Source organism: Thermobia domestica, chromosome 5 (genome assembly GCF_964235325.1).
Source record: "Thermobia domestica chromosome 5, izTheDome1.hap1.1, whole genome shotgun sequence".
NCBI lineage: Eukaryota > Metazoa > Arthropoda > Insecta > Zygentoma > Lepismatidae > Thermobia > Thermobia domestica.
Window position 1 is genome coordinate 301,811,006 of NC_137458.1, and position 24,311 is coordinate 301,835,316.

General features: G+C 35.8%; 1 protein-coding gene across 2 annotated transcripts in view; it reads right to left on the reverse strand.

The window, feature by feature from the left end:
• Positions 1–24,311, reverse strand: part of ko (Stork-head domain-containing protein knockout) — a 540,883-nt gene that overhangs the window by 50,937 nt on the left and 465,635 nt on the right. The gene's annotated exons all lie outside the window — the stretch shown is intronic.

A 24,311-nucleotide genomic window follows, 5' to 3' on the forward strand; every position in this document is an offset into this window, starting at 1 on the left:
GTGGTAGTAATTGGGACACTCTGTATAAAGTAAGGTCATTGTACGCCAACAGGAATGTTGAAGTGTGAAACGCCGAAAAGAAAAAAAAAGATAAAACACTTCGAAGTTTAACATAGCCATCTGTTTTCAAGCGCGTAAACCAGTATAAAACATTGCCTGTAGAATTTGTCCTTAAAAGACATTTAGTGCAACTCAAACTGGCAATTTGGACGACAATGACCTGTATAACAAGCGACAATAATTCATCACAAGCGAAAAGGTAAACCATATGCTTAGGAATGCATATCAATAGTGGACCCATCTTAAATCAAGGATAGAACAAAACAACAGCAACACGTCCTGCAGGTGATTTTTTTTTCTTTTAAAATACATTAATCAAATTTTCACTCCACTTGCACGAAGGCGCTGCCTGTCGATAGTAATTTCCACGCAGGGTTGGAATTTGTAAAACGAAAATATAACATAGGATCACAATAATCGGGGATATTTTCAAGCAAAATTTTGCTCATATCGGTATAGTTATGAATGTTAACTGCTTAATGACAGGATGCATTCTGGTTTTAAAACATGGTTATCTTTGTTATTGGGGTTTAGGTCTTTTTTTAGTACTGAGACGTGGACCTACATTTAAGAGCCTGAGACAAATGCTGCCATAATTAACAGCCTGACATACTAAAAATCATACAAAATTTACCATTTTTCTTTTGCTTGTTTTTCATAAGTGAAAGGAGATAATGAAATGCAACTTACCACAATCATAGATAATGTTATTCTACAACAGAAAATATGGACCTGAAGAATTTTCAGTGTTGCCATACATAAAAATTATAGTGTTGCCAGAATAACAATTCCCCCAAAATCTAAGTTAATGCGTTCAAACTCCAAGGCTCTTCCACCGAATATCGAACCCAAGATCCTGTACACCAAAGGTGACCGCGATAGCTACTAGGCCAGCGGGAATGCTAAATTGAAATTTTATTATTGTTTTTGGCTTATTTAGATTTCCCTAAATATCTTCTCAATACTGACGCTGTGAAATAAGACGTTTAATATGGAATGTGAATATCTGCTTCAATTGGCAATTGAACTAAAATATCATCAACCAGGATTTTATCACTTGTGCTAAATAGAAAAATCATCAACCAGGATTTTATAATTTGTACTAAATAAAAAAAAAATCATTGATATCTTTTAACCTAACAGGTATAATAATGAGATGTGAAGCTTGAAATTTCATTCATTTTCTACGAACGTATCAGCGTATTTTTCAAAGCGGTATCGCACCGCAGTTTGCGATATATTTTTGCATCTTTCATTATTACCACGGAAGCTAAAATACCGGTAAGATGCAAGCTGAAAAAATATTACTATTATTTCAAGAAAATTTTCTTTGAAGGGTCGGTTGCAGTGGCGTAGCAGCTGCCCCCGCAACCCCCGCAGTGCGGGGGGGCCCCGAGGTATAGGGGGCCCCGAAATCTTGCGATGAATAAAGGTTTAAAGAAGTAGAACTACGACCTTATTTCTGTCGGCTTTACAATTAGGGCCCCTTCTCTATACTTTGCGGGGGGGCCCGCAAAAGTGTGCTACGCCACTGGTCGGTTGCTACAAGAAAGAAAAGAAAAATTCGACTTTGGGTTACAGTTTTCCACTTTGTCTTTCCCTCCGTTTCTTGATTTGTTGCTAGTGGGTTATCCTTCAGATCTTCCCAGGTTTCGGGTCATTTTATTCTTGTTTGTGAGTGTGTAATTAAAAAAAAAAAAAAAAAAAAGTGTTCCTTGAAGAAAAGACGCACTGGCACGAGAGAATATCAAGTTTAACTATGTTGGACCTAGCCGATATATGGTGTGGCATGAATGGGGCTTGAATATGGTTAGTACAACGCAGAAGTGCGTCAGTAGATCACTGAAAAATAACGGCATTCTTCAGCGTTGAAAATATAGAAAAATACACTTGTCTTTCTCTCTATTTTTTCTTTTCGCTTTTCATTCGAAATACTGATATACCGGATGCCCATTTACGCCTCTTGTAAAAAAAACAACATACAGTATTTGCAAAATTTTTCCTCGGGAGGTGCCAGGAACCTAACTTAAGAAACATCTATGTATATATAATAACTATATATAATTATTCTTTAATTGCTCATTACAGTACAGAAAACGCGATACAAATTGAAATTTGTATCGCAATTTGCTACACAAAATGTAAATTACATATACATACTGTGTACATACAAAGAAGTTTGTGTTATGTATAGTTCTCTGCTCTTATAAAAACTTGCTTGTTTAGATAGATAATCATCGACGACTACTGACAAATACATTAATATATTTTTAATGTAAATATTCTTGATTGTATACGGCTTATCATGTCCGTGAGTTAAAAAAAAAAAAAAAACTAAACCTCTGAATAAATAATACGACATTGATTAATGAGCTCCATTTTTATTAGCTACACACACACACACACACACACACACACACATATATATATATATATATATATATATATATATATATATATATATATATATATATATAAGTTGACCGAAAAACAAAATCACTCTACATTACGCACGAAATATTTTTGAACCAAGCCAACTTAAGTTACTCAAATTCATTCAAAGATATCAAGTCCAACTTAAGCCTTTATGTTATTCTGGGGGAAGGATATATTTCCTCACTGTCGATTCTAGAACAGGAGAATTATTAAATTATCGCGTGACTTGCATGAAAATTATGGTATAAATATGGTAATTAGGATACAATTTCCATCCCTGTACTTTTTTCTTTCTTCTTCTTTTTTTGTATAAACTCGAGAAGTGAAGTAGCCCGTATAGCCGAAACAGGACTGTTTTTTTTCTTCTTTAACACACACAAAAAAGTACAAGGTAAGATCAGTGCAAGGAGGTATACATAATGTGTAAGATGTACATCGGTATGATATTCACAGCATACTAACGACTGAATGTTTTAGCATGCAGATGAAAATTGTTCAAAAAAGAAGAAGATGAACCCACTCTTGTAAGGCACAAGGCACAAGAACCACAAAATTAATCCTCTGGGGTCCAGATTAAAAAAAAAAAAATCAACTTTATGGTTTACTTCACCTTTTAGATTATATGTATATATTGTGTATACTGTTAAGAATGTAAGTTCAGAGAACTCAACGTACAACGTACTCCATGTTAGTAAAATTTATCTCCTGATTAGTTATTCAAAGTGCGAATTTAGAATCCTACCTGCAAGGAGTTAAAAAGAAGTTCGCTGCGCTTGCACTGCAAGTTATACTACTATAGTTAATAATAGAGTATTACGCTAATAAAAAATGACTGGGTAATTTGTTAAAACATTGTATATTTATCTGTAAGACTAGCTCATGTTTTCATAGGATACAAGGACTTCAACTAAACAAGTACAAACATAAAATAGATTTCAAATGATACGAGAAAACAGATTTAACAAATTGTTTTTGACTTTATGGATTTTCTTTAATAAAATGTGAAAAAAGAAAGAAAAGAATTGCAGCTGTCATACAATGTACAGAACAAGTTTGGATTCCACCGTAATGTTATAAACACCTATATCCTTAAGAAAATATTTAATAATGAAATAACCTATATCAAACGCCTCGTGTTTGATATATACCTATCCAGTTAGTGTATTAGAAGGTCGTCAATTTTTTTCATCAGTAAACTTTACCAAGTTTAATGTTCGAGACGCATTTCAGTTCATTTATTTTCTTACTCTTATGCAAATAAGTATGTCCTTGAAGCAATGTTGCCAGTCTAGAAAAGTTGTAAGAGTACTCGCATACACTTTTATAGGAAAGCTTAGGTCGTAGCATACATTTTATACAAAGTGTTTTCAAGTTTTCGAAAGTTTTAAGTTGTATAAGAAAATGCTTATTTATATAAAGCATTATATCACTGCTTATGGAATTGTTGTGCACAATTGAAATTAACTACAGGGTGGCCCAAAAGTAGGTATACACCCCTGCATTGATCATTTATAACATTTTAGCTTATAGTTTTATTTGCTTAAGCTGTTACGAGCTTAAGATATAAGTAAAAATACATTAGGAACAAATGATAAAGAAACTAAATCTACCTGATAGATAACAATAAAAATTATATAAAACAATGAGTGGAACAGTACGGGACTGTATACCTACATCTGGACTACACTGTATATTTGAGTTTAAAAAAAAGGAACCTGTGGTCAAACTGTGGTCAACGTTTCTGGTTCATGCCCTCCATGTGGTCAATATTTTTGGCTCCTGTACTCCCTGCACCATCTATACTGAATTTGAGCAAGTGACTAACATATTTGTATCTTCTGTAATTAAAAAGTCTGGCAGTTCGAAATTACTTTTTAAACCATATCCTTAAGGGTTTTCTTACTTAGTGAGTTCATCTTATGAAAAAATTTCCTTAAATTTAACTTCACTCAAGCAAGGGATTCCGACAGTATTGAGATGGTTTCGTGAAGTCAGACAAATTAAGCTGTGTTCATTACTAAGAGAATGGATACAGATATGGCAATAGCAGGAAACTTTACCAAATTCAATTGATCAGACTCTTAAAAAAACGTTTTCCTGGTATTTAGGACTAAAAGGCTTACGCCAGACTGACAGCATCACAACACTCGTAAATTGGGGATGTGAGATCAGCATATTGTGATTCGCATGTGTTCCTTATCCAGGAAATGCAGTGTTTCTACCACCGGTTGTGTTCGATCTACAGGCCACTTCTTTTGACTTTTGCCGAGCATCGGAGTTTCCATTGCAGGAGAATGCGTATGCTGTTGGACCATGGGTATTACATCCCACTCCTTTTACAGGCTATCCACAAGCCGGATATGGTGCGGACTCGACGATGAGACAGGCGCCGCTTGAGGAGTGCGAAAGCACAATAGTCTGTTGGGCTGCCATCTGGACTCTTGACAAGACCTCAGACAAGAGAATTGTCGAACTGCGATAGAATTCCTGCAGTCCCTTTTTCGCCCAGTCACATTTCGGTTTTAGAGGGTGCACACTGCTCTTGCAAACGACCGTGAGGCGTAAATCTCTGTAAATGGCGAGGTTGTCTGTCCCCTGCGATATGCGGCATTTGCTGGCAATTGCACGCTGTGTGTGGAGATTTTCAGAGATCGCGATACGCCGAATTGCAGCGTACTCTTTAAAACGGAAAGCTCGTTGCCAGTTGCTCGCGTCGGTATAGGACTCTGTACAGCATGTTTCCGCATAATACGATTCACAGTGGGAAGGCCTATTACGAAAATTACGCACTTGACACATGTCTACGATGCGCAGTGCGTAAATTTAGCGCCCGGAAGGACAACAATGAACCCTATCCAGAATCTGTCCAGTATCGGAGGCATCAGAGTACACTTGACCACACTGTTCTACTGCCTGACTAAGGAGATACTGTTGCTTGCCTCGTGGCAACTTCATGACAATGGGTTGCGCATACGGGGTAGAGTTGCACATTGACTTCGGCTCAATATAAATGAATCAACCTATATATAAGACGAGACCTACAGTTTAAAGTAAGAATCTGCACTACCATCGTGTATTTGATGCTCTCCTACTGAGACTCGAGCTCGGAACCTCGTGCACCAAAGGCATGCATTTTAGCTATAAGGCTAGGAAGAAGGACTTTAAAGTAAAAATGAGAGTAATATGCCTTTTATCATTTTATGCCATAACAATAGTCTTACAATTAATACAAACGTTTGTGCACAATGAAAGTAAACAATATCGATTGCTTTACAACTAACTTAACACCTTTGAAGTGCATCTGCTTCACCAGCTCTGCTGTCAATTTATCAGCTAATTACCTTCGTTAACCCGGAAGCACTAGTGTTTTACAAGTGGATTATGTGTATTTATTGCCTTTCACTGCTACAGAAGAATACTAGAACAGGGCAGAGCGCGTGATCGTAAATATCTCTCAAGGAACTTTCACGTCCAGCACTAAGAGAGCCACAGCACTTCTCTCCCTTGTTCCGATATATCTCTTCCTCAATTCACCACTAATGAACTTGCCCTAATAATAAAAACTGCACACGTTATTGTGCAGACATGAAATGTTTATTTCACAGAGAATATGCTAGAATGCATCTCATCAAACACATCAACATATTTAAAAGTAAACTCATAATTTTAAGTATGAATATTGTATAGTAACTCTCATCGAAAACGTTTCCCTTTCTTTCAAGGGATGCATGCCCATCTATTCAATGCATTCTTTGTGACTCCACTCACATTATTTTGTCTCGCTCCATTCTTTTTTTTTTTCTTTTTTTTTTTTTTTAATTTCTTGACGTTTGTCAGATATTTTAATTCAATTCAATTCATAACAGTATAGATGTTACTGTTAGATGAGTATGTGTCACTATTAGGAATGTGTGTCACAGTTGGTATATCTATATCAGGTTGGAACTTGTGTCACTGTTAGGTGTATATTTGTCAATGTAGGCGCGTGTTAATGCTAGGAATATGTGTGTAACTGTACAAATATGTGTCATTGTTAGGAATATATGTCACTGTTAGGTGTGTGTGTCACTGGAGTATCTGTGTCAGGTAGGAACTTGTATTACTGTTAAGCGTATATTTGTCACTGTATGGGCGTGTTAATGTTAGGAATATGTGTCAGTGTTAGATGTATATTTGTCACTGTAGGAATATGTGTCATTGTTAGGAATGTATGTCACTGTTAAGTGTATCTGTGTCAGGTAGGAACTTGTATCACTGTTAGGCGTATATTTGTCACTGTACAGGCGTGTTAATGTTAGGAATAGGTGTATATATGTGTAAGTGTAGGAATTTGTGTCACTGTTAAGTGTATATTTGTCACAGTAGGCGTGCAGGGGTGCGTTAATTCTAGGAATACGTGTCACTGTAGGAATATGAGTCATTGTTAGGGATTATGTCACTGTTAGGTGTATCTGTGTCAGGTAGAAACTTCTATCATTTTTAGGTGAATATCTGTCACTGTTAGGTGATTATGTGTCACTGTTGCTCACGAGACGAGAGATAAGGTTTTCTCGTCTCATAGTTTGAGAATTGTTGTCTTATCTCAATGCTTGGCACATGTTTTCTCGTTTCGTCTTGTTTTCGAAATTTATGTACAAAATTTTTGCCCTGTTTTTCATTTTAATTTCATCTAAAAGTTATCAGAACCTTTTCGCGTCACGAGATGTCCACGAAGGGTGTGGTATAGTAACATTTAAACCATATTTATTATTGAAATATATTGTGTAACATTAGGTGTGTGTATCATTAGATATTGACAAATGCCCTTCATTGCGTTCGTACAATTATGGAGTGAAGAAGACTGCAAGTGATGGAAGGTATCGAAACAGAAAAATACATGAAGACGAAGAGATTAGCGGAAAACCGTGGAGCATGGAAACTTCTCAGGGCGGAGCATGGAAACTTCTCAGTTATGGCAAGTGACCTGCCAATAATGGCAGAATACCTACGATGATGACTATATTATGATACCTGTGCAAACCGTATCTTTTAATTCCAGTAATTTCTTAACTTCCTCATCATACTGTGTGAAGAACAAAACTTCCGTGCATCTAATGCGAATAGAACTCGCATCCCTTTGCTCATAAAAGGTAAGTACACAATTTAGATCAGTGGTGTGCACAGAATGTCTAGCGTCCAACCATCCAAGTTCATATTTCTTCAGGATAGTCATAGTTCTTTTATTCACATCTTAATATAGCAAATTTATATTTTTTCACAAGGAGGATTAAACCCGGTAAACTCGCCCCCTTTGCGTACGCCACTGATTTGCATACATGGGAACATTTTGCTCAATAATGCGGTGTTACTGTATTCATCTATACATATTTTACAGTTCTTCCTTTTGTGCTAAAGTTGGCATCACAGTATTTTTTTTCCTAAACAAAGTGAATTTAAAAGAAACATTGTATAAACAATCAGGAAAAGAACAAAGCGTAAAATGCTATGGAAAGAATGGCTCAGAATAAACAATATATATTGGACTGGAACAGAATCTAATTTTAGAAGAGACAGTCTATCTTCTGCTTAAGTATATCCAATACTCATCTTTTTTTTTTCCTTCGAAATAGTACGATGCTTGGTTGTTCTCAATGTATCACGAGAAATGTGTGGCATTGAATGCGTCTGGTTGTGTAGATGTGGAATAAAAAACTAAAACTGAAATAACTTCTAAAAGCCATTACAGATATCCAGCAAAGCTCTTCTTAGAGTGAATACAGACATATAAATATATATCTTTCGGCTTATCAAGTTTACGCTAGCTTTTGCGGACGGAACTTAACAATGTTGAGAATGGCTAAAATTCTTTCCGCTTCTATTTCTATATAAAAAATAGAAAAATGGGATGAGGTCGTCTTGATTATATACATATACTTATGTTTTTTTTCTCTGTCTATTTTATTTTTCGTTGTAGACGTCGTATGTATGTGTAGTAGAGTCAGTTATGTTGGAACTGTTCCAGAAGTATGGCTGGAATCTTCCGTTCCTAAGAGAAGCTAGTCTGATTTTTCATTCGGATGTCGACCCTTCCGACATACCACGCGGAAGCGCCCTCAAGTCTCTTCCACGTTCTTAGTATCATTTCATGAGGAAAACATCATCTTGGAGGTGCCTTTGACCTTCTTGTGCAATGCAGTTGTGTTTTATCTAGCTGATATATTGAAATGCATCAATTATGAAGATAAGTTTTATGGTAATATTTGCTTTGTTTTATCTAGCTGATACTGAAATACACCAATTGTGATGAAGAAAAAACTTTTATGGTAATATTTGCTTTGTTTTATCTAGCTGATACTGAAATACACCAATTATGTAGATAAAAGTTTTATGGTAATATTTGCTTTGTTTTATCTAGCTGATACTGAAATACATCAATTATGAAGATAAAAGTTTTATGATAAGATTTGCTTTGTTTTATCTAGCTGATACTGAAATACACCAATTATGAAGATAAAAAGTTTTATGGTAATATTTGCTTTGTTTTATCTAGCTGATACTGAAATACATCAACCATGAAGATAAAAAAGTTTTATGGTAATATTTGTTTTGTTTTATCTAGCTGATACTGAAATACATCAATCATGAAGATAAAAAGTTTTATGGTAATATTTGCTTTGTTTTATCTAACTGATACTGAAATACACCAATTATGAAGATAAAAAGTTTTATGGTAATATTTGCTTTGTTTTATCTAGCTGATACTGAAATACATCAATTATGAAGATAAAAGTTTTATGGTAATATCTGCTTTGTTTTATCTAGCTGATACTGAAATACACCAATTATGATGAAGATAAAAGTTTTATGGTAATAGTTGCTTTGTTTTATCTAGCTGATATTCAAATACACCAATTATGAAGATAAAAAGTTTTATGGTAATATCTGCTTTGTTTTATCTAGCTGATACTGAAATACACCAATTATGATGAAGATAAAAGTTTTATGGTAATAGTTGCTTTGTTTTATCTAGCTGATACTGAAATACACCAATTATGTAGATAAAAGTTTTATGGTAATATTTGCTTTGTTTTATCTAGCTGATACTGAAATACATCAATTATGAAGATAAAAGTTTTATGATAAGATTTGCTTTGTTTTATCTAGCTGATATTCAAATACACCAATTATGAAGATAAAAAGTTTTATGGTAATATCTGCTTTGTTTTATCTAGCTGATACTGAAATACACCAATTATGATGAAGATAAAAGTTTTATGGTAATAGTTGCTTTGTTTTATCTAGCTGATACTGAAATACACCAATTATGAAGATAAAAAGTTTTATGGTAATATTTGCTTTGTTTTATCTAGCTGATACGGAAATGCATCAATTATTAAGATACAAATTTTACTGTAACATTTGCTTTGTTTTATCTAGCTGATATTGAAATACATCAATTATGAAGATTCTTTTTTTAATATGGTAATATTTTGTAGGTTTGCCCTTCTCGTTAACGTCAGACACAAAAAGAGGGGGAAATGTTGGTATGTAGTGGAAAAAAGGGTAAAAAAGGAACATCAGGTCAGGAACTAAATGTTTCTGCTATATTATCACAACAAAAACGCTACCAGAGTCCAGGGTCCTCTACTAATCTTATCGTGACGACATGAGAATTTTCATTGTGCATTATATTGCATTTTATTTTATAAAACTAAACAGGCATTAGATATGTTTCTGAGAAACCGCCTACCACGATGCAACCCTCAACACATCGACAATGTCTGCTAAATAACTGTTACGTCGAAGATGAAGAGACCAACCATATACCATAGCCTCACATATTCGATAGAGGATCCATACAGAGCAGGAAGAAACGATACCCTTTGTGTATATACGTAGGTTTACACATTCCGGGACACAAGTGCACCGTGCATTATCCTGCTGAACTTTCTTGATGTAGCGGTTACTGTTGACTTGTTGCCTTAAACGAACAGAAGTCGATATCGTGTGTTGTACTAATAGCATCCCCACCATCACACCTGACGTTTCTTAACTCACAGCTGCAGCTTGTTCTCATCACGATAGTATTTAACACTTTTGCAGAAGCGGAGCACGTCCAAAAACATGACAGTCTGCTACTCAGGACGCCGGCAACGATGTACACGCGCGCATTGTAGCCAGAGGTAGACGCAGCAACGAACAACAGACAGCGTTTACTACGGAAGTCCACAGTTGTTACCGTGATCCAGGATCGAGCTAATACTGTGTAAACTATGTCGTACAGTTCGCTACGGCCATGAGGACAAGCTCCCTGTCATTCTGTGGTGTGGTTGCATTGAACGATCTACTGTCTAACCATCGGTACGTACTGTTTATTTTGTTCATTTCTTTCACACATACATGACTGTCGTAGCGATGTACTCTATACGCATACAAAGTACGCGGAACGAAAGCCACCTACCGGAAGCCAAGCATGCGGCACCGTTCGAACGTAATTGTTCTCTTTATATTCTGCCCTAGGACGTCGACAAGGGCTTGTCAATACGTTTCCAGTTTGCCTGCTCCCGCCCCACTCCTATATGAATGCGTACACCGTCTTGTCGCAGAACTGCTCCGATACTGAACCAGTGGCGTCATTTCGGAAGGGCAATTGTCCCCTTCCTGAGATTAAGAAACATATGCTTTTTAATAAAATGTATACTAATAAAAAATAACATGAAACTCGTATTTTGGTAGACAATGTTGTTCTCCCTGCGAAACTCTGCAATGACGCCACTGTAACGAACTGAGGGTGCTGCTGGGCCCACGAGTATGTCATCCTGCATAAATTGTAATTGTTCGTAGGACATATCCTGCCGTTCAAACCGTGTGTATGTGATCGCATTCCCATAATTCATTCTCGGTGTTGCAATTTTCACGAACAGGAGTGTATACCGTGTGTATCAAAAGTCTGGTGCTATAGACCAACTCCATATTAGAGAAAGTAGGAAAAATTAAAAGAGATTAAAGTTGTTGGAAATAAGTGTTTTTGAATCTAAAATAGTAGATTTTTTTAAAATTATACCAGCTGTTTGGACTCCATACCGGTAAGACGTCCTATGTTACATAATAATAATAATAATAATAATAATAATAATAATAATAATAATAATAATAATAATAATAATAATAATAATAATAATAATAATAATAATAATAATAATAAAGTGTTTCCAGTTCTGCAATCTGTTTGAACGGAATGCAAAATACTACTGTCACGTCGTACCTGAATTATTACCAGTTTTCCTTCAAAATTTTGTACAAAGTAATTGAACTTTAGGTCATGTGAAACAGTGAAATATGAACTAATTACTTGTTGAATAATGAACGTTAAATGTTCATTGCAGAAAAATTTGTATGAGACTAAAACCTGCAATTCAGCATGGTATACGAAATGAAAATGAAATGAAATCTTCAAGTTTTACGTCTCATGGTTATGCCGGCTAGGCTAAAGGAGACGGTGATGGTGAGAAATGAAGGAAATGGAACGAAGAAAGTGGGAGGAAACGAGAGAACCTTGACCAAACCCACGCACACAGTGTTTATTCACCAGAAAGTTCACTTGCCGTGAACGGGGATCAAACCAAGGACCCCACGCATCAGCGGTGAACGCTTTACCACTGAGCTACCACGGCCCCAGCATGGCATCCGAACCACAGCTACTAGGGTATTCCTTTATTGCTAAACTTCTACAAAAAAGTATTTTTGTTTCCCTCTCCCCACTCTCTGCAACGTAATTAATACAAAGTAAGTAGTTCCGCCACGCGCAGAAACTTTCTCGGTGACTAATTTAACACTGCACATAATCGGCCTTTTCACGAACAGATGCTCCTTCGGCGTAAGTAAATGTTCTGTTGTTAAAAAAAAAAAAAAAAAAAAAAAGTTACACCTAATTAAAGAAAAGACACTTTGCTTAACAACAATATCCAATTATACTCATTAGTACAAAGAAAAACATGTCGGCACATTTTTTTTTTCTTCAAAAGTCAAAAGAGTCAAATATTTTCCAAGACAAGGAATCGTAGATACACGACAAGACTTTCACATTCTTAAATATGCATACCAACACCGCATTAGATGCAAGCATTAAGCCTCATTGTCTTTTGGTCATTTAGTGTAACCATTTTCTTCTTCTATGGGGGACACCAGTTTTGAAACTTAAGTCTATCTTTCTTTAAGTTGGTCATCTGTAGAAATGGATTCAGGAAGAAGCTCTCGGTGAGAAAACAATATCCTTTTGCGTGCTTTATTAAATCTACTGAAGCAAGAATTATTGTATGACAAAGATCTCTCTTTCCCCTTGGAGTTTAGTCACCCGACACCCACGTGAAGATTTCTCAATTCTCTACAGAGTACACTGCAAAAAATAATAGTGTTAAAAATATTTTTAAAAAAAAATCACTGTTAGTGTGTTATTCCAACGTCAAAGCTATCACTTCCAATGTATGACAAATATTTAGTAACTGACGGTGATAAATTATATTGATGCTACTTTTTGCTAGAAGCAAAGTTTTAAGCGGTATATTTGACACTTATACCAAGTAATAAACAACGTATAATATTTTCTGTAATCCTTCGGGTAAATAGTTTTCTGAGTGTATGCATTTTCTGACATTTACATAAGTAGAAGTTCTGCCATCTGTTGTTCTTGAAGCCAGAGGAAGTCACGGAATGGTAATGTGAATGCTAATCCTATAGAAAAGAAGCTAAATATACGAGTGACTATTACGTCTAGATAAGAAAGATGTACAGACACACACAGATAAACGTATCATATTTTTGTTCTACATAAGTTGAGATGTAGATGCCAGTGCCATTTCATGTGAAGCAACATTTCAAGTTTGACATCCCACGATAATGACCTGTGATTAATGAAACTGAATGATGACGTAATTGGTGGGATGAAAATGTGGAAAGAAACGGGAGAACCTGAAAAAAAACACGGACACGATGTTCTCCCTGTAAACGCACATGGCGTAGGATTGAACCAGGAAACCTTCGCACCAAAGGTGAGCGTTCTACCACTAATTCACTATGGTTCCCATATCTAACTCGTGAACTAGAAGTTCGCAAGTTCGGAATTCGCGGTCAATCGAACTAAGCACAAAGAGCCGCGTTGAGGGTAGTAAGCTTGTAAGCTTGGGCCCGAGAGAGTGCAAGCCCTGTAGAGAGTAGCAAACGCGTGTCTCATTGAGATTACTAAGCCCCATGCATCATCTCTTGTAGAGCTTGCTCCAAATATTCCCTAACACAATCACATATAAAGGTCCACTAACGTGGGAAGGGACCTTTACACCTCAGAGATAATTGCACCAAATTTGGTGTAGGAATCGATAATGGCATAATTGCACCAAATTTTGCTTGTTGAGACTGAGGGTGAATATTGGTACATTTTCTGTTCATTTAATCTTTTCTATTTTCATTCTACTTTATTTAACTTCTTCTGCATTGGCCGCAACAGCGAGCAAAGGCTCCGTCCTATCAATATCTGATTGACAGGCCATACTTTTCCTGAACTGTAGGGCCCAATATTTCTGATTCCGAACACCTGCGAAACGAATACTTCTACATGTTCTTTTCTATTCCCATTACCGACTCCTACACCAAATTTGATGCAATTATCTCTGAGAGACATTGCGCCCTTTTCTCGTAAGTATTACAGAGTTCGCCTTACTTTAATCAAGGTTTACTTTAATAAGATTCTGACTATCAAAGTTGGTACTGTCGATTATCTAGTGTACGGTTGGTATATAACGTTGGTTATTTAGTTACGACTGATATATAATATTGGTTATCTAGCGTAAGGTTGGTATGTAACGTCGGTTATCTAATGTACGGTTGGTATATAACGTTGGTTATCTAACGTAAGGCTGATATATAACATCGGTTATCTAGCTACGGTTGGTATATAATGTTGGTTATATAGCTTAAGGCTGATATATAACTTCAGTTATCTAGCGTAAGGCTCGTATATAACGTTGGTTATCTAGCGTACGGCTGGTATATAATACAGGTTATCTAGCGTAAGGATAGACTGGTATATAACGTTGGTTATCTAAGTAAGGCTGGTATATAACGTCGGTTATCTAGTGTACGGCTAGTATATAACATCGGTTACTATTCAATGAAACCAACACAAAAGACAGATCTCAAAGTACCCACTGTTTAGTAAGGCCACAGCAGGTGTCTCACAGTACACGAAGATTTTTTTTTTTTTTAATTTCTAAGTGGTTCATTGCACTCGTAGCTTTGCAAAATTGCAAGGTGTCGTTGCATCACTTGTCGTGTACCCTGATACCAGAGAAGGTGAATAGCTTAGATCGTATATGGGGGAGGGCAGAGGAGAGTCAGGACTAGTTAGTCGGCAATGGCCACAGGATAGGGCGTTACCGTAATCTTTCTGCTTCTGAACCTTGTCGCTATATCTCTGCTAATCGAACAGCGAAACTATGCATGATCTCATCATTGCAGCAGGCCAATGTACGTACTTAAAAAAAAAAAAAAAACTTTATTAAAAAATCTGATGTTGGTTCTCGTACGTATATATACGTTCTGGGTGTGACTTCACGGACGCTCAGATCAACACCCACGGATTACTTCAACATTCTTGCATGCGAACATAATTCATACATACGTTGCGCGGACACTAACAACTAAATGTAACTCCAAAATGTAACGATTTCTTCAATACTATCATCCCTCCCTAACTCTTAGAGTCTTCATCCCGGCGAAATCAAAATACCGCTAATTTTACAGTAATTATGTGATATCTTCAAATAGATAAAAGATAATTGAAATATGGAACAAGAGCGCCCTAGACAATATTATTTTGCGTGAGGTACCGTTATCACAAGTCACCTAGTGGATTTCCGTTTTCAGCTGTTTAGAAACGCGAAAATAAATGCCGATTTTCAAAATGGCTCGAAATCGAAAGCAGATAAGTGAGTCGTGATGACGGTTTCTTATGTAAAATAATGTTGTCTAGGGCGCTCTTGTTCCACATTTCGATTATCTTTTATCTATTTCAAGATATTACATAAGTACTGTAAAATTAGCGGTATTTTAATTTCGCCGGGATGAAGACTCTTAACAAGGAGAGCCGTTTAAACATTATTAGTATCAAGAGGAGGCAGAGGCGCACCCACATGGTGTGTCCACTGGGTTCGTAACCCCCCCACCCCCCAAAAAAAAACTTCGAAGTATATTTGTGCACATTGATTAACCTTACATATAGTTTATCATCTAAAAATCTCATTCTTGTAATAACATTAATCAACTTGCAAGAAAACAATCTTATTTTTTAAACAATTTTATTACAGGAATTTCTGAGAATTTTATATTATTTAGATACATTACAAAAGATGGATCCACGGGTTAATACTTCATAAGGAAGGGGAAAATCTAAGTAATAACAAGAATAACTGGATATATTGACCAAAAAAAAAAAAAAAAAAAAATTGACAATAGAACTCACTTTTGGATCCCCAAGACAAACGAAGTTAGAAGATGCTTGAAAATTGTAAACATTTTGAAACTCATAAAAACACGATAATTTATGAGGATTTGTTACCACTCTCTCTTTTTCCAATTATTTTGAGGAAATAAAAAAATAAGTACCAGGGTTGAATAGATGACCTTGAAAAGCTAAAAGAAAAATCAACCACTTTCCATATTAGCAACAATAATATAGAAAGTCGTTAAAAATCTGTGTCTGTCATATGCACAATTTAGTCGACATTGAAAATAACGTTATAGAGTCTACTCTTGTATTGTTGGCTGAAAGGAACAAATCTTATGAGATTTAACACCAACACTTCAAATGAACTGTTTGGATATTAACATAGTTAGTAAATGGGCTCGACTTTTTGTTGTTGTTGTTGTTGTTGTAGTTCATATACAAAAGTTTTTTTTGTATTGAATGCATGAAGCCTTTTGGGATTCTGTATCCATGTCGGTCCCGGCGTCCCCCATTGGGGACATAAAATATGACGAAATTATTATTTCTTTACAACTTTAAAATCAGATTGGCAACATTGGAAACTGTTTACAGGGGATGATCTTAGATGGATGGATGGTCTTTCTTTTTATTGTTCTCGTATCATCCTCTAATAAATTTACACCATCAGCATACGCCATAACCTGGTAAATACCATTCAACTCTACTTATTAAAAAAAAAAAAAAATCCACGATTGTTTCTGTGAGATAACTTACAGTATACTCAATCGTATGACTTGTCATGTACTTGTAAAACAAAGAAGTCTTAAAATATCAAGTGTTTTGTTTTAAAATAAACTTTATATCCCACGGAATACCATCATAAACATTTTCCCTCCCGAGATTAATACCATAAAACTGTATGCTCAGCGAAATGATGTTTGCACTCAGCATATACCAGACGGACACATAATTTATTGACTGGCCCTTTTCGTTCTCTCTTCTACCCTCTATGTCTAATGAAACAAGTGATGTTCGGGGGAATTCTGTGGCCGCTACAAATCGATTTTTCGTCTCTCGCAAACCCCCTAACACTTGAGGTTGCTTCCAAATGCTGGAACAATAGAACGATAGATGATGAGTGTTACGCTCAAGGCTTAGCGTTAAGTGCAGCCGATTAATATATAGTGAAGTAACTGTCTTAACTACACAACAAAGTAGCATTGTTTTTGTCACTCTACCGAAATCAAAAGAGATCCAACAATAATAGAGATGTTTTCTGATTAAATTAACCCTAGTTTCAGAGTGGCAAGAAAAGCCTTCATTTGACCTACAGATTTCAAAATGCTGTCAGGTTAAATAGGAAAGCCCTTCGTTCATAAGAAACTTGTATGACTGAATAATTTAACATTTCATTACTATGATCTGAAGTTTAACCTTTTCCTTACTGGCGTAGGGTTATTGTAAGACCCCCCATGGGTAGGGTTGCCATAATTTTTTAATCCAAAATACGGACAAGCCTTAAAATGACGACCCATCAAAGATACGGTGCCCAATCACAGAACGAATATTTGGAAATTTCTTACGTAAAAATCACCTTTTTAGGTTATCACACAATTGTTTACTGTAATACTTAAAACACTACTGGAAAATAACATGTTTTATATTTTTTTATCATTAACACAAATAATAAATCATGTCATTAAATTACGTATATAAAATCTAACCAAAAGAACCCTGGAATGGAAAAATGAGACATTAAAAAAAATACTTTTCGCCCGAGATTTTATCGATTCCCGACTCGGAAATTTTCGGACAGCTCCAAATACTGTCAAATACGGACATTTTCCTATTTCATGCTTTGTATGATACGGACACGGACACGAACCCAAAAGTACAAACAGTCCGTACAAAATACGGACGTATGGCAACCTTACGCCATGGGTAATGTTTCTTCAAATTGACTTGCAATACAGGATAGTGCGCTATGCCAGTGGGTCCCGCAATGAACATATCAAAAATAAAAGTGGTAACGTTGGTGATCGTATTGAGAGAAAACTGCTCAACTGTTTGAAACGAATTTTTGAACTTCGAACAACTGTTATTTGTTGATTTATTTTTATCATGATACTTATTAAAATGTCTATCTTAAGGAAGGAGGAGCAGGTTCAAAATGTATGTTTAAAATAGACACAAGCGGCGTTAGGTGCGCGCGGGGCCTAGTGTCAATAATGACCCCACGGGGCCAGAGTACTGGTAAAATTCGCCAAACGCCAACATGCTACTTCTAAACTGCTCAGAACGCGGGACCCCTCTAAGCGCGGGGCTTGGGGCGGTTGCCCCATTGGCCATCCCGAAACTCTGCTTCTGAATATAGAGTATCTTAGTAGTCTCTCAAGTTAGGAAGGTGAAACTCGGGATATAAACTCCTCACTGAATAAAATAATCATAATAATAATGCAAACACATGGGTTCAACGTTTTCGCCCAGAATCATTTGACATTTTTTTTTTTTTTTTTTGAATGTAGTAAATACCTACTATGAATTGGGTTTTTCTATTATGTCGCTATGATCAAAATACGTATCCTAGGGGGCAGAAGGTAAAAAATTAATGTAAAAGTAGGAAATCTCACGAGCCACTATATAAACTCCCTACGTCAATTACCTGCTTCGCTGCGTGAAAATAAGAAAAATTAGTATTATGTTCCGTTAGTCACTTTCCACTATAACTGAAGCGCTCTCTGATATTGGTCATTTTCGATCATTTATATATATATATATATATATATATATATATATATATATATATATATATATATATATATATCCCTCCTCCCCCTCCCCAAGTTGCGGTGCTGAATTTGGATTTAAACGTCTTCGGAAGTGTCACTGTCCATCTCAGCGACCCCGAGAACTACGGATTCGACACTAATATGTTGAAAATTTGATCGACATCGGTCGGGTGGTTCAAGAGTTATAAAGTCAAAAATCATAGTCACTTTCATTTATATATATATATATATATATATATATATATATATATATATATATATATATATATATATATATATATATATATATATATATGTTAAGAATAAGAGAAGTATCCCAGCTGTTTCGGAAACTCCGCTTTTAAGGAGGAGAAGGGGCAATTTATATTCACAATATTAACGCGGTGTTGTTTGTCGTTGCATCACGGGAACACAGCTGAACCGTTAATTAATGAGCCAGAAAAAATGAATGAAACCTCTCAGTTTAACATCCTGGGAATATGACTTTTAGGCTAAGGAAAATGATGATCAAGGCACGTGAATGATGATGCAAGAATTGGTGGAATGAGAATGTTGAATCAAATGAGAGGACTCCAAGAAAACCAACGGACATGATGGTCCACCACAAAACTTACTTGGGCGGGGATCGAACCAGGGACCTCACGCACCACAGATAAGTCTCTACCACTGAGCCTCTGTGCTCCCCCAAGGAAAAAGAAAGATGGTGCAGCGCAATAGCGACTCTTGAGGCAATCAAAAATCAAAATATAGGCAATAGAAATCAAAATTTTATCGCTACAAGCTAAGGGAACAAAGCTTTATACAGCTTCAGAAATCTGTATACAAGTATACAGAAAATTTTATCGCTACAATCTAAGGGAAGAAAGCTTTATACAGCTTCAGAAACCTGTATACAAATATACAGAAAATTTTATCGCTACATGCTAAGGGAAGAAAGCTTCATACAGCTTCAGAAACCTGTATACAAATGTACAGAAAATTTTATCACTACAAGCTAAGGGAAGAAAGCTTCATACAGCTTTAGAAACCCGTATACAAATATACAGAAAATTTTATCGCTACAAGCTAAGGGAAGAAAGCTTCATACAGATTCAGAAACCCGTATACAAATATACAGGAAATTTTATCGCTACAAGCTAAGGGAAGAAAGCTTCATACAGCTCCAGAAACCTGTATACAAATGTACAGAAAATTTTATCGCTACAAGCTAAGGGAAGAAAGCTTCATACAGCTTTAGAAACCCGTATACAAATGTACAGAAAATTTTATCGCTACAAGCTAACGGAAGAAAGCTTCATAAAGATTCAGAAACCCGTATACAAATATACAGAAAATTTTATCGCTACAAGCTAAGGGAAGAAAGCTTCATACAGCTTCAGAAATCTGTATACAAATGTACAGAAAATTTTATCGCTACAATCTAACGGGAGAAAGCTTCATACAGCTTCTGAAACCTGTATACAAATGTACTGAAAATTTTATCGCTACAAGCTAAGGGAAGAAAGCTTCATACAGCTTCAGAAACCTGTATACAAATATACAGAAAATTTTATCGCTACAAGCTAACGGGAGAAAGCTTCATACAGATTCAGAAACCTGTATACAAATGTACAGAAAATTTTATCGCTACAAGCTAACGGAAGAAAGCTTCATACAGCTTCAGAAACCTGTATACAAATATACAGAAAATTTTATCGCTACGAGCTAAGGGAAGAAAGCTTCATACCACTTCAGAAACCTGTATACAAATATACAGAAAATTTTATCGGTACAAGCTAAGGGAAGAAAGCTTCATACAGCTTCATAAACCTGTGTACAAATATACAGAAAATTTTATTGCTACAAGCTAACGGAAGAAAGCTTCATACAGATTCACAAACCCGTATACAAATATACAGAAAATTTTATCGCTACAAGCTAAGGGAAGAAAGCTTCATACAGCTTTAGAAACCTGTATACAAATGTACAGAAAATTTTATCGCTACAAGCTAAGGGAAGAAAGTTTCATACAGATTCACAAACCCGTATACAAATATACAGAAAATTTTATCGCTACAAGCTAAGGGAAGAAAGCTTCATACAGCTTCAGAAACCTGTATACAAATGTACAGAAAATTTTATCGCTACATGCTAAGGGAAGAAAGCTTCATACAGCTTTAGAAACCCGTATACAAATATACAGAAAATTTTATCGCTACAAGCTAAGGGAAGAAAGCTTCATACAGATTCAGAAACCCGTATACAAATATACAGAAAATTTTATCACTACAAGCTAAGGGAAGAAAGCTTCATACAGCTTCATAAACCTGTATACAAATATACAGAAAATTTTATTGCTACAAGCTAAGGGAAGAAAGTTTCATACAGCTTCATAAACCTGTATACAAATATACAGAAAATTTTATTGCTACAAGCTATCGATAAAGGCTGAGGGAAAAATGCTTACCTATACCGATTCTTATATACAGCTTTCTGAAGCTTTTCCCCTTGACTTGTTGCGATGAAATATTAATCTTTATCGGTGATTTCCCATAAGAGCCACTACTGCAACAGCATTAAAGGCAGGTTTGTTACAAGTGGAATCTTACTAAAAGAAGTATACACCTTATGCACTCTCCCCAAGTTATACAGACTTCAACGAAATCAAAAATGGCCAACCTAAAAACATGCTTCATTGTAGTTGGACAATCTAAGATAGCGGCTGATTTAATAGATTTGCTTAGCTAGAAAATAAAACGTAATAAGATTGTTTTATCTAATATTGAAAAAAAAAATGTGTAGGATTTATTACGTGCAATGGGCCTACACAGTTAACTAAAGATAAAATGTTGCATGATTCTCTGGCGCATAAAATACACAGAAAACTAATTTTAGATCTGATGACACCGAGCATGATGAGTAACAACTCTTGTAGCCGGTGCAGCCTTGCTTGTGGTCCTGACATTTCTCTTTGAACAACACGCAGGTAAAAGACAATAGTAAATAACCTCCACAGTACTTGCAAGTGTATGAAAGTTGCTAAGATATATTACCACGCTTCTGCAAACTCTTTATCTTCTATGTATACCAAAATCACGCTACACCGGATCTTGTTTTAAATTTAGAAAGAACCGTAGTACAAGGGCATAATATATTTCTCAGTATAAAGACTTGTTTGAATGTGAAGGTGAAGGACTACCTGGGATTACATATGGCAACAGTGCTTATAAGTGCACGTGTTAACAGTCACGGACAAATTTTTCTTTTAAGTATCGACTGGCGAGTAGCGAACTCGCTAAGATGGTGCACTAAAAATTTTCACAGCCATATTAAGAAGATTGTTGTTGCTTTGTTAAGTTTGACAGATATCGAGGTTAATTATTGGAAGATTAGTATACTTTCTTTTTTCTCTATTTAGAAAACGATACTTAAAATTTGATTTACCATAACAAACCATTTGTTCATTATGGAATAGAATAGAATTTAACACCTCATCGCATTGCAAAGTTAAAAAAATGAGGTCGCTTCGAAGAATCGGAGAAACAAATGTCTGAAGGTAGAGAGGAGGATAGGATATCATTAATTTTCATTCATCTCGCTGTACAAGGGTGTTGTTCCTAGGTTTCTTCTTCTCCCGCGCTAAATCTCTCCTTCTTGAGCGCCATGAATCACAATAGCAGAGCCCAGAAGGCTTTGCAAAAAACTGCGCAAACGACCAATATACCGATGACGTCATTCTGATCCATTCTCTTGCACAGAAACTCTTTATGTGATTCTTTATAGTATGCTGTAGCGCATGACCATCCCAGGTGGTCCTATTGTAACCATTTTATTTTTTTAAATTTCTTTAATTCTTATAATGACTCCACCACGGACAAACAGAAATCAAATGCTCATTCCTTATGTATGTATGGTGAAGAAAGACACGTATTCATACTGCGTTTTTTTTTTTTTTTTTTCTCTAAGGACGAAACAATACATGTTAAAGCATTATGCCGTCTCGCCGAATAATAATGACAGTATATCTTTCACTTGCATCAAAATTTATTATGTTCTAATGCTAATTCAATACTTTTAAAATATTTTTAGCCTCATACAAGAACTTCTATCTACGTAGTAAGTACAGGACATATAACTGCGAAATGTTTTATTGTCGACAACATAGCTACAAAGCAAGTATAAATTATCTGATCAGAAAGTACATGCCAACTTTTTTTTTTTTTTTTTTTTTTTTGTCTCTATATCGTCCTTGAATGACTAATGGTGCTGATATTATGTTTTTGTATCCGTCAATATGAAGAAGTCTTTAACAGCTCGGCCGAAATATATTACAGTAATTGACATATGTTTGTTTAATTGGATACGGAAGATACAATTAATAATTAAGACATGCCATACCCCCCCCCAACGAATTTCATTAATATTACATAAGAAACTTTTTTTTTTTTTTTACTTTTCGAAAGATACAAGAAAGAATGTCTCTCTTCGGATTCGTTTCCTACTTTTTTTTATGTGATGATACTAGAATCAACAATGTGAAAATGAAATGAAATCTTTGAGTTTTACGTCCCACGGTTATGCCGGTTAGGCTAAAGGAGACGGTGATGATGAGAGATGAGTGAAATGGTGGAATGAAGAAAGTGGGAGGAAACGGGAGAACCCCGAGAAAACCCACGAGCACGGTGTTTGTCCACCACAAAGTTCACTTGGCGGGGGCTGGGATCGAACCCGGGATACCAAGCACCAGAGGTGAACGCTCTACCACTGAGCCACCGCGCCCCCCAATCAACAATGTGGTACTAAGTTGGGCCGGAGCGCACTAGAATTTCATTCCGGAAAATATTTCTCTTAAGAGTCTTCGTCCCGGCGAAATTAAAATACCGTTAATTTTACAGTAATTATGTGATATCTTCAAATAGATAAAATAAAATTGAAATACGGATCAAGAGCGCCCTAGACAATATTATTTTGCGTGAGGTACCGTTATCACAAGTCACCTAGTGGCTTTCCGTTTTCAGCTGTTTAGAAACGCGAAAATAAATGCCGATTTTCAAAATGGCTCGAAATCGAAAGCAGATAAGTGAGTCGTGATAACGGTTTCTCATGTAAAATAATATTGTCTAGGGCGCTCTTGTTCCACATTTCGATTATCTTTTATCTATTTGAAGATATCACATAATTACTGTAAAATTAGCGGTATTTTAATTTCGTCGGGATGAAGACTTAAGTTGTTTTTTTTTTAAGTTCAGTAACAAATTGGCTCGTAAGCACTGTGAATTATAACAGTTCCGGTAAATATATATATTTTTAAATCTAAATCACTGGTTTGCAATAAAAAAAAAAATGTGCGTATAATTAACAGTAGTAGAGCCTTAATCTTTATTTGAACAGTTTATATTTTTAAAGAGTGATTAATTAAAAGGGGGTTCCGTAGTCTGGACTTGCACAGACGTCCTCATGGTCTCGGGTTTGATTCCCAGCCAGTGTCTTCCAATTTTCGACGTCTATTCAGCGTCGTGAAGCAAACTGGGGAGTCACGTAAATAAAAGACGTGACGGGCACTGGGTCCAGAAAGCTCTTGATACGCCTAT